At 46.8% G+C, this 11,229-nt stretch overlaps 1 pseudogene; it reads left to right on the forward strand.

The window, feature by feature from the left end:
• Positions 1-627: 627 nt before the first annotated feature.
• Positions 628-1,527, forward strand: LOC146183051 (uncharacterized; annotated as a pseudogene).
• Positions 1,528-11,229: the final 9,702 nt, after the last annotated feature.

The raw sequence follows: 11,229 nt of genomic DNA on the forward strand, positions 1-11,229 counted from the left end.
CGGGCCTGCTCGAAACTGCCCGCAATGACCTTGTAGCGGCCCTCGCGCCGCGCTCTTATTGCAAGCTACGGCACGGCGCTGGACAAAGAAGAGGTTGGCACTAGGCGCCTCAGCGCGAGCGGCGCAATAAAACAACAGTTCGAACCCGAACGCTGTAGAAGCTGGCTATTTCCCGTCTTAGCTCCGACATATTTGGTGACCTGGCATCGACCACGACACCCCACCCTCCTACATGGATTCCGCTGGCTCTTCCACCCCTCCTACAGCCGGCGACTCGCCCCAGGACGCTCGGCATAACGGCGCTTCGTTGGCTGCGTTCCAACCAGTCAACCTGCCACCATTTTGGCCCAACAGCCCTCTTGCCTAGCTCCTTCAGGTTGAGGCGCATTTCCACTTGCGGCGCATAACCAGCCAGGAGACCAAGTTCCTCTATATTGCGTCCTCCCTGCCTCCTGACGTCGCCGAGGAATTAGCGGACATTGTCGCATCGCCGGACACGGCTCGACCTTTTTACGTGTTGAAGGCGGGTCTCCTTGACCACAAATCAGCGTCGAGCGCAGCCGACTCCAGCAGCTCCTCACCACTGCCGAACTCGGTGATAGCTGTACTTCGCAGCTCCTCTGTCGCATGCGACAGCTGCTTGGAGACTCACCCTCGGGGCCAGACACTTTACTACGTGAGTTGTTTCTCCAGCGACTTTCCCTAGAATATGGTCCTCGTCCTCGCGGCTGTGGGTGATGTTACTCTGGACAAGCTCGCCGAACTCGTAAGCCGTGTTGCAGATTACTCAAGGTACGCCAGCGCCAGCGCCGTGACCGCTATGCCTTCCACTACTACCACAGCCTCACAGCTTGTGAGCATAGAAGAGCGATTGGATGCTTTAGCCAGGTGGCTTGATGACCTCGCGCTCCTGCCACGCCGCTATCGACCGAAGTTCCAGTTCCGCCGTAACTCCCATGCACTGTTGCCCTCACCGGAACTCCGACTATCCGAAGCGCAGCAAGACTCCTCCTCCTCAGCTGTGTGCTGGTACTACCCTATTTTCGGCAGCTCTGCCCACAAGTGCACCCACCCGTGCTCCTAGTCGCGACCAGCTACTGACGACGGCAAGCGGTACTGGCGGACGGACATGCCGCCTATTGTATGTTTCGTACAAGATCACTGGCGCTAGCTTCCTCGTTTATCCGGGAGGACAGGTCAGTGTAATATACAAGCAGCTTGGCAGATGGCCGCCGCAACGAATCGACCTCCCCGCTCCAAGCGATTAACAACTTCCCCATCCGCACGTGCGGCCAACAGTCCCTTACACTTAACCTCGGATTGCGCCGGGCGTTCCGCTGGATTTTCGTCATCGCTGATGTCTCACAAGTTGTTCTCGGCACTGATTTCTTCAGCTTATTCAACCTCGCTGTCAATATGCAGGCCCATCACCTCATCGATCTCTCTTCTTTTACTCATCCGGCTTTCTATGGTCTTCCAGCCGCCAATCCAACCGAACAGCTGAAGCGGATCAACTGGGCCAAGTGAGAGCCGGAGGCTAGAGGGCTTCTGGACCGCTGGGGTCCCTACCAGGAAGCAATAACGGCCGTCGTTCAATAAAAGTTTTCTCCCCTTTGCCGTTTTTGCCGACGTGCCCGCGCGTATTGCGAACGTGACAGGGAGCAGCTTTCCCTCATGTTCCTGCAGCTAAACGGTTGCAATGACGGAGTCTCTAGCATCTGTCTGCAAACAAACTTCTTTTTCAGGTCAAGGAAGCGCAAACTAAAATCGCTATCACGCGTGCTAAGGCAACAACTGTGTCAACGTTTTCCTTGCCCTAAACCTACTTCAAGATTTTACGCAGTAGCAGGTTCAGCGACTTTGCAAACTCCGAACAGCGTGAGATAAATATCTTGAAAAGATTGTTCTACGTGATACTACACACATAGCAAAAGATGACATGCATAATACGATGGAAGTGTCGTCGAAACTTAAATAACTTAGGTCATATAATGGATGTACTAACTATCTACTCACCTGCTGCGTTGTGTTTTCAGGAAAAGAAAGTGGGTTCCAGGCACGGCAATATGGTAACAAAATAGTCTTCTGCCGCGACCGAAAGCAGGCAACCAGGCTCTAAGGTAGTGCTACCATCATAGACAAAGTAGAGTGGCAACTGATGGACACAAACTTAAAACTAAATTAGAAGCTGTAACAGCCACCATATTTACATCATAACATTTACAGTATGCTGTGCATATCTAGAGCCACACCTCATAGTAACCATCCATGGTTTAGAAGAACTTTTTAAACCAGCTATCAAAGCAGTCCTTAGTAGTTGGATATTTTAATGTCCACTCGGATGTGAAAAAAAAAACTGGCAATAGAGGTGAAGTTATTGACAATTTTCTACTAAGCAATATTATATCGGCTGATGAAATGGGTTCTACTTAAGTTCAAGAAAAGACAGAGAGATATGGAACGAAAAATGTTAATTGTAACGTTAAGCGGCCTCTGAAATGCTACTTTCGGTAATATTCTAAAACAATAACTCCCTAGAGGAGGTCCTTATGAGTATTCGAGTCAAACTTGCAAGCTCTGCGTGGAGCGTGTAATTTACAAATAATTCTTCAAAAATGCTCCCGACAAACTACTCACCACTGACTGGGGCGGCACATCTCCGCGCGCACTGCACGAAAACCTCCCTTGCGACGTCACATGGGTTTGCTAGGTGCGCCCGCTCATTGGACGCTCCCAAGTTACTCGGGCAGTTCGGGGCGTGATGGGGCGCAGTCGCGAATTGTTTACTTCTTTTTTTTTCTTGCGCGCTGGCGTGGGCTGAGTTGAAGGGGGGGAGGATGAGCATCATGTTTGATTGCCCATATCTTCAATGCTAATAAAGGTAGCTAAAAATGTTTTCCTTGCGGTGAAGAATGATGGGATACCTATTGCCTGTGCGTGTTTTCTAGTTTTCATAAATATATTTTTATGGTCCCTTTAAAATATAGGAAGCGACCAGAGTAGGTCGGGGAAATAACTCGAGTTATTGTCATCTTAGTGGAAATCAAGAAGATGTAATAGGCATGGGCATGGCATGTATTGCGAAGACATGATAACCGATGGTCGCGAAGGGTAACACATTGAATTCGAATGAAGGAAAGCGTAGAAGGGGGCGGCATAAAGATAGGTGGCGTATGAGGTTAAGAAGTTAGCAGGGGTCAAGTAGATGCCGCTAGCACAGGACCGGATTAATTGGAGTAATAAGCCTACGCCCTGCAGTGCGTATAGTCCGGCTGATAATGATCGTAAATATTATTTGTTTACTGAACACTGGTAAGCCTACCTACTGTTGTTCGAGCCCAGGGAAAATGAGCAATTCAGATTTATAGTTTAGTTTCCCTCTATTCTTATCGGTTTTAAATTAGGTGTCATCGATAACCCCGTGAAAGCGATCCCTTATCTGTAATAATGAGCTCATCATCTTCACCTAAACTCGTCCCAACAAAACCGTGCCATTACAGCTTCACCGAGCAGGCTGGCCCCATTTATTTAGAAATAGTCAGTCTCGGTTAATTTTATACGTATGATATCCGTGTCGACGAACTAAACGAAATAATTACGGCCTGCATTATTACTGCTACACGCCTCTGTATTCCACAGTCATGGAGACAAACAGTGAAAGAAAACAAAATTTAGGCTGGGAAGTTTTTTATGGCTACCCTACGCAGGTGAATCAACGGCCCAAGCACGGTACATCAATGCCTATGTTGGAAAGGTTTCCTGGCAAAGCTATGCGTCTTCCATAAATAATTCAGTCACATAAAGCAAAAACAATCGGAGCGAATTCTCAGGGGAAACAGCAGCTTCTCGTCATTCACATTTCCTTTCCTCACAGCTTCTCATCGCCGCAATGAATGAATGAATGAATGAATGAATGAATGAATGAATGAATGAATGAATGAATGAATGAATGAATGAATGAATGAATGAATGAATGAATGAGGTATTCGATCGCCATGAAGCGCGTCCATCGTATCACAAGAATCGCTAGTGCGGATTGCCACGCAGAACCAAGCGCAGCGCATGAAGCGGGAGTCTTGCGATGGCTGAGCCTCATTTGCAAAATGCGCTTCATCGCAGCGAAAACCTAGCTTTTGGAGCTCCTCGCGAAGAGGCGCTCACAACCCGTACTTGTAGGTATCAATATTTAACATCCACGCCACCGCGAATGACCGGGCATCGAAGGGTAGCCTCCTTTCAAGCCCTCATTGACCACTCCAGCCAGAATTGTTCGAGTGGTAGCATGACCGCTGAGTTGAAGCACACAGAAATCATCTACAACCCGAAACGAGAAAAACCACTCAACCTTGACAACCCACGCCTGATTTCGCTTACTTCATTTTTGTACAAACTGTTCGAACACGTCATACTAAATCACCCAAAAACAAAGGGGCCCTAAAACGCAGGGGCCTTCCCCCATGCAGAGCTTGTCTTCCCGCTCACAACTCACGCCTCTCTGTGCGAAATTCCCTATCACAAATTAAGGAAGAGGTCCTTGGACAAATGCCTCGTACAGCTCTCGAGCTATCATGATACATGATTTCTAGGGTGCCTCTATAGGATCAGCTACGGCCTCTTACGAACCTGGCCATCATACATTGTGGAGCGGGCACCTACAACTGTATTCGAGCCTTCCCCCAAGACCATACAGTAGGGAGTGGAATCGGCGTGTAAACAATTAACAGGCCGAAACTAGGGACGCCACAAGGATCCGTCCTCCCGCCAACTCGATTCAGCCATGGCACGCGGAAACTCCGCCAGGATCAAAGCAATCTATGGGTCAGGCATGCTCTGTGCGAAGAAGACGTAAGCCACATCAGACTTTCACGGCGCTTTGGAAAATGCCATACAAACTGCAATCGTGCATAATCATTAACAATATCGATCGATTGCAGTTTGTATGGCATTTTCCATAGCGCCGTCAAAGTCTGATGTGGCAGGGCGTAGAACAGATTCTTCGGGTGATTACAAGGGTGTCCAATAACCAACAAGTACTCGAGGAGGTGTCAGAGCACCTTTTATTGTTCCGCAAAAGAAGAGGCCACTCTTTTCGAAGAAGCCCTCTTCAACTAACCTTGGATAGTAATAGATCTCATTCTAATGACGCCCAGCTTAAGTATTCTTGGCCTTCATACGCAAGATGGCCGAGCTACACGTACCTTGAACCTTCTCAAACAGGGCGTAGAACAGATTCTTCGGGTGATTACAAGGGTGTCCAATAACCACCAAGTACTCGAGGAGGCTGACACCATCGTTCCGGTTCAGCCGCTCATCTGTCGATATCAAACCCTAAAACCTAGAAAGCTATACCAGGTTGGCCATACTTGATTATCGAAGCCTCTAACAGGTATTCAGTTCAATATCCACATCCACCGACAAGCTCCCCGCCATATACTTTCATACCACTCCGCCGGGGTGGTGCAGTGGCTAGTGCGCTCGACTACTGGGCCCCAAGGATGCGAGATCGAGTCCCGGCTTTGGCGGCTACATTTCAATGGAGGCGAAACGAAGAGGCGCTCGTGTGCAGTGCGATGTCACTGTAAGTTAAAGAACCCCAGGTGGTTTAAATTTCCGGAGCACTCCACTTCGGCGTCTCTCATAGCCTTAGGGGCCTTGGGGCGTTAAACACCAAACAAAATCAAAACAAGCCTAACTTGCAAACCAATTCGAGCGCGTTTCTAGCGCCGCCGAACGTTACTTGCTGTAATGCCTCGGATATCCCTTACCCATAGGCTACCACAACGCCCTGACAGCACTCTCAAGAATCATCGAGGACCACTACAAATCGCACTTATTCCACTTCGCAAAGTACGCACTTTATCCACCACACAAAACCAAGGAAAGCACGAGCTAAGGCACTTAGTAACATCTACTGCAAATTACAGCAATTTTACTACACTGACGCACCTCACTATCCCGGACGCAAAACCATCAGCATAATCAATAGACCAACTGCTAGATTTGGTCGCGACCGCATACACACAACTACCGCCACCTTGGAAGCAACGGAAGGAGCCATAGCATGGTGATCAGTTCCGTCCATCCTTACTTTAACTGCACATACGTCATTTACAGACTCACAAGCAGCATGTCGAAGGTATTTAACGGGTCTCGTCTACGGGGTAAAAATCCTCAGGTCCTATGCCACCATGTCATCCAAGGCGATACTTTTTGTACACCCTTCGTATATGGCAGGACGGAAAAGATGGCACTGCTAACGCTAATAATTAAGCCTGCTTGAGCGGCGGACACCTCTTCAAAAGCAACTAATGCGAACAAGTAGAAACGCAGTTTGTATGGACCGCTTGCTATGAGTGCCTTCTTTGGAACTAGCATGCACGCGCTGTCCCTTGTGCAAGCGCCTCCCGAGGACCAGGAGCCGTAGAAGACTGCAGTCTGTCATCGGAGGAACGTACACAGGTCTCCTGCTTTTCCTGGCGGGCAAAGGCATCCACCACGGCAGAAACGGCAGCGACAAACTAATGCGTGTACCCATTTGAGCTTGCTGTTACAAACTACACCCGGCACTGTACCATAACTTATGCGCGCATTGTAATGATCTGGACTTAAATTCAGGGGGGTCTCCCTGCCAGCATTTAAGAGGGGTCTGAAACCCCTTCGCGCTCGAATATTGTATAAGGACTGTATGAATACAAAGCAGGTTGTCTTTTGTTTCTGTCAGAGGTTGTCAGAAAATTAATTCCTTCTCTGTTGTTTCGGCATTTCCTCAGTAAGTTTAAAATACATTAACATATTTTATAAAACTCGAGGAGAAAAACGATTTCTCCCCTTAAAAACGGTGTGCGAAGTAGGCCACCAGCCGCTTTCTCTTTGCCTCTTTATTTCCCTTTCCTCCTTTGCTCGAACCACTAGAGATAACCCTCCGATGGAGCCAGGCTTTAAGCGCTGGTAATGCACCACGTTATATTCCACCTTAGCGAGTCAACTCAATCTGCCCCCCCCCCCCCCCCATTACCTCAACCCAACCCCCACCCAGGCCGCGGACACCATCCTCATTATCATAGCCGTGGACAACGAATGGCGATGAGGGTGGAAGTGGCGCGCAATTCAGGATCTTGCCGCGGCGCGGGCTCCACAACTATTGTCATCTTCCTTTATGTCTGTATTGCCCCATTACATGGGCGTAAAGTTATTTCATCTATAGCTCATACCATTTAAAAATAATTTTTTTTTATATCCAGTTTCGAACACCTATATATACCTTTACATTGCGATGATATCGGAATCAACGTAGGAGTGCTTGTAAATGCACATCAAGGGAATTTCTATCTCCCGCTGATTTCTTTATAATTATAGGTTGGTTAACTTCTAAAAGGCTAACTTTATTAGCTTGTAACGAGCGCTTCGTCCTTCACTGTGCATTTCTGTGTGATTCGTCGTGTGCAACTGAAACGTAATGGATCCCTACCAACTCGCCCAAATTTCCACCCTTTGACAATTCTCATTAACTTTTCAACGCGCATGGCAACCATGGATCTCAGTGAAAGAATAACGGTTGTGTCCAAAGATTAGGCAACCCCAGATCAAGCTAACACAGGTGTGCGTGTTTTCAACGAGGCTCGTTCATCACTGTCACAGCAGCGGGACAACACAAAGCTATCAGGCGAGGAAAAACTTACATTGTACCTCAGTGCGAACACTCAGGCACAGTCTGCAGTGTCCGTGAGGTCTGGTCCGCTTGTGTTGAACGTTTCAGAGAATGGGCTCACACCCAGCGCTGCATTGCATTGTGCAGCGCTGCACAACCCAACAACACAACACACCCAGCACTGTTTACGCGGCGATTACAACGGGAAAAGAACTCGCAGTAGACTCTGGCCTTGTATTCCAACAACAGAGATATTTATTCCTTCAAAACCATGACATACGCTGTCGTCGTACACAAGTCGCGCCGTCTCCTCTCTCTCTCTTGACACGGAATTTGTGCACGGGGCACGTTGAAACACAATATCTATATATATATATATACTGTATGTATATGTGTTTATGCTGTGATGTGTAGAATATTGCAACGCTCTCCGAAACACTTGCACGATTTTTGGTTTGGCACTGGACCCGCTAGGTTCTCTCTGCACAACGTGTTTTTTCACCTCTAGTAGCTCTCAGACGGTCCTCGGCAGAGTAATACTTCTGCAGCTGGCCATCATGTTGGTCTGGAGCATCAGAAGAGGATGGTGTACGCATCTGAGAACACCGCGTTGCTGGTAATGTCTCCTCAGTTCAACACGAATCATTACTGAGCTGGCATACATAGATGAGTGGTGATTTGAAGTTTACAAACCTGGCACTAAAGTTTCGAGATGAACCTTAAAGAAGAAGGAAAAAAATAAACAACCATAGGCACCAGCTAATTGAGGGACATTACGCAGTGCCATATATCATTTAAAAATGAATTTTTGGGGGAAACAAGCTGTTTTCACGAGTTGCCGCCAACGCACAATAAACATAAAATCGTCACCACCGGATCTATCGGTAGGCTTCTGCTCGCGCTGAACTGCCCTGCTGGTTACACACTCCCTTGTCACTGGGTACCAAACGCGAGTGAAAGCCATGTTAACCTCTCGCCCACTTAATTTCTTTACCGCCCGCAATAGTAGCTCGTAGCTGCACTGCACGCGCTTAATAATGGTTGGTATGGAATGAGGTGTATCTTCAGCCTGCCAATTTTTCTTGCAAAACAAGGATAAAAACAATTTCACTTCCGGTCCTATTATTAATCATTCTTTTTTCTTGAATGCGAGGCCTGCACATTTTCATTTCTGATGTGCGATTTCAAAACCGCTATGTCGAATGGGTTCCATTATGTGGAGGCGAGCTTACTAAGTGGCGTGCTGGAAAACAGACAGACTGCGCTGAAGTGCGAAAAAAAAAAAGGATATCTGCGCTTTACGCAGCCCGTGCGCTGCCTTACAGTTGCGGTGATCATACAAAGCTGTGGAAAATCTCCCCGAACATTGTACGATTACCACATCCGTTGGGCCACGATCACCGAGTCCATGACCAAACTTGTCAAAGATGCTTGTTTAGGTCGAGTAGACTTTGAACCCATGTTAAAATGAAAGTTCAAAAATGTCTCTGTACGAACGAGAATCCACTGAACCTCGCACTTCATAAGTATTTTAGACTGCCTGGTCACAGTTCACATACAGGCTGGTTGCACAAAAGCGTAGTTGCGGAATTCTCTTTTGCCTTATAAATGCCTGCCATTCTAAGCTTCCGATACAATTAAACTATAGTTTTGCTAGGGTCACAATGCAAGGAGCCCACTTAGTAAACGTATCAGCTTTTAGTTGACTCCGCATTAATCCGGGAAGGAACATCCGCACAGCATAAGGAAACATTGGTTTCTTAGTTGCGCAGACGTCAGCAACAATCAAATCTAACTTTTGTCCTCCTCATTTAAGAGCAGCTTTAATGGGTATGTTCGCCAGCAGTCCGAAAAGTTGGACATGGCAACCTGCCCAGATCCTCTATCTGCTAAAGACAGGCGATTAAAAAAAAAAAAGAAGTTCGCAGCAAAACCATTGTACATTTTATCACAATACTGGCCACAGAATACCGTTCAAAGGCTCTTTTCACGAGCGAAAAACTAAGAGCTGGTAATGTAGGCACAGAAGTAAATACATAAATATAAATAAGGGGCCTAATAAATAAAAATAAATAAATAAATAGGCCGACCCGCCTTCATCAACGGGTACATATTGCGCAGGAAGCAAAGCACGTCTCTAGAAAGAGGAGGGATTGCACAAAAATTGGCGACAGAAAGCATTGAATAGGAAGGTGCAAGTACAACCACATAGAATTTTCACGATTGTGGGCATGCAATTAAGCACTTTCCCGCTATCTCATAGAAAGCGCTTTAAAAAAGTGTCGCCGTCCCAATGAATGCCGTTTATGACTGTCGCTATCTCTCAAAGTATCCTTGCAAACATTGCACTGCCAGAAGATCAGCTTCCAGGAGGCAAAATCGCATGCTATATTGTGAAAAATGCGTAATTTTGTACTGCGGAATGGGCAGTTTTCTTCTTATTACTGAATACCTGCCTGCACAGGACGACAGTACGCCAGTCATCTGCTTAGCAAAGATGCATAACCCCAGCCTCAGCGTGCTTACTGAAGTTCAAGCGATAAAGGTTGACTAACGCCGTCAAAGGAGTCACTAAATTACACTAACGCCCTAGCAGTGATAGAAGTCAAATACTCATCCGCTGTAAAGTAATGCATTGCGTGGAATGAGGTAAAAAAATGCTGATGAAGAAGCAGATAATATTTTGGTTTTAGTCGTTTTGTTTTATTGGTTTGTTTAATCTTAATCCGCCACCATTTTTTAGCTTTTGTAATGCAGCAGTTGCTCGCCGTTATGCCCAATGTTTTATTTGGCGCATGTGTTATATATCACCGCAGTCTCATTGTTTTCTCAAAAAGGAAAGAAATGCGACAGCCCTTCATTGATAGCAAACAATTTGTTCAAAGCCCGACGTTACTTTGGTATTTTGGGTACGTTAGCTAAGAAACAACATCCTATGCGCCGATATGATAGCGAATTTGCAACGAAAAGGAAAGCTGACAACGTTCCCACAGCAGCTCTAAAGACCTTTTGATCGTATGTTCAAGTGCGCTTACATCTACCCCGTTTCTTGCTAAAACAATGGACTGGAAGCCGAATGGAGGCAAAGTCTTTCACGTCATGGCTCGACGTAGTTTTCATAACACAACCCGACACCATCTAGTGCGGTAACAAAAAAAATTAACTCCTAAAAACATTTCACCAGAGCTCTGCATGCGAATGATGCAAATCGTCCCGCTGATCGCAGATGTACGCACCACGTATCATCTGAAGCAAAAAGGAAAACAAACGAGTGTATGACCACTAAAATTACAAACCAAAACAAATTCCACAAAGAAAAACAGTATTCCTTCCCAACAACGCTGAGAGATACTACACAATACCAACTCAGCAGGTCCACAAAAGAAGGCTCCAGCGGTACTCTTGAGTACTGGCGGGCCCCCTGCACAACAGCCTAATTTTTGCAGTAAAAGCAAGGTCACTGGCTTTTTCCATCCAGTCTCAATGTCAGCAGCAGAACAGCACAGCCCAAGATATTTTTGTAGCACGGAAAACACACGAGACAACGAAAAGATGACTAGATGTTACCACTGGCCACGTAG

The sequence above is a fragment of the Amblyomma maculatum genome, chromosome 7 (genome assembly GCF_055883805.1).
Source record: "Amblyomma maculatum isolate TAMU_Amacu chromosome 7, ASM5588380v1, whole genome shotgun sequence".
NCBI lineage: Eukaryota > Metazoa > Arthropoda > Arachnida > Ixodida > Ixodidae > Amblyomma > Amblyomma maculatum.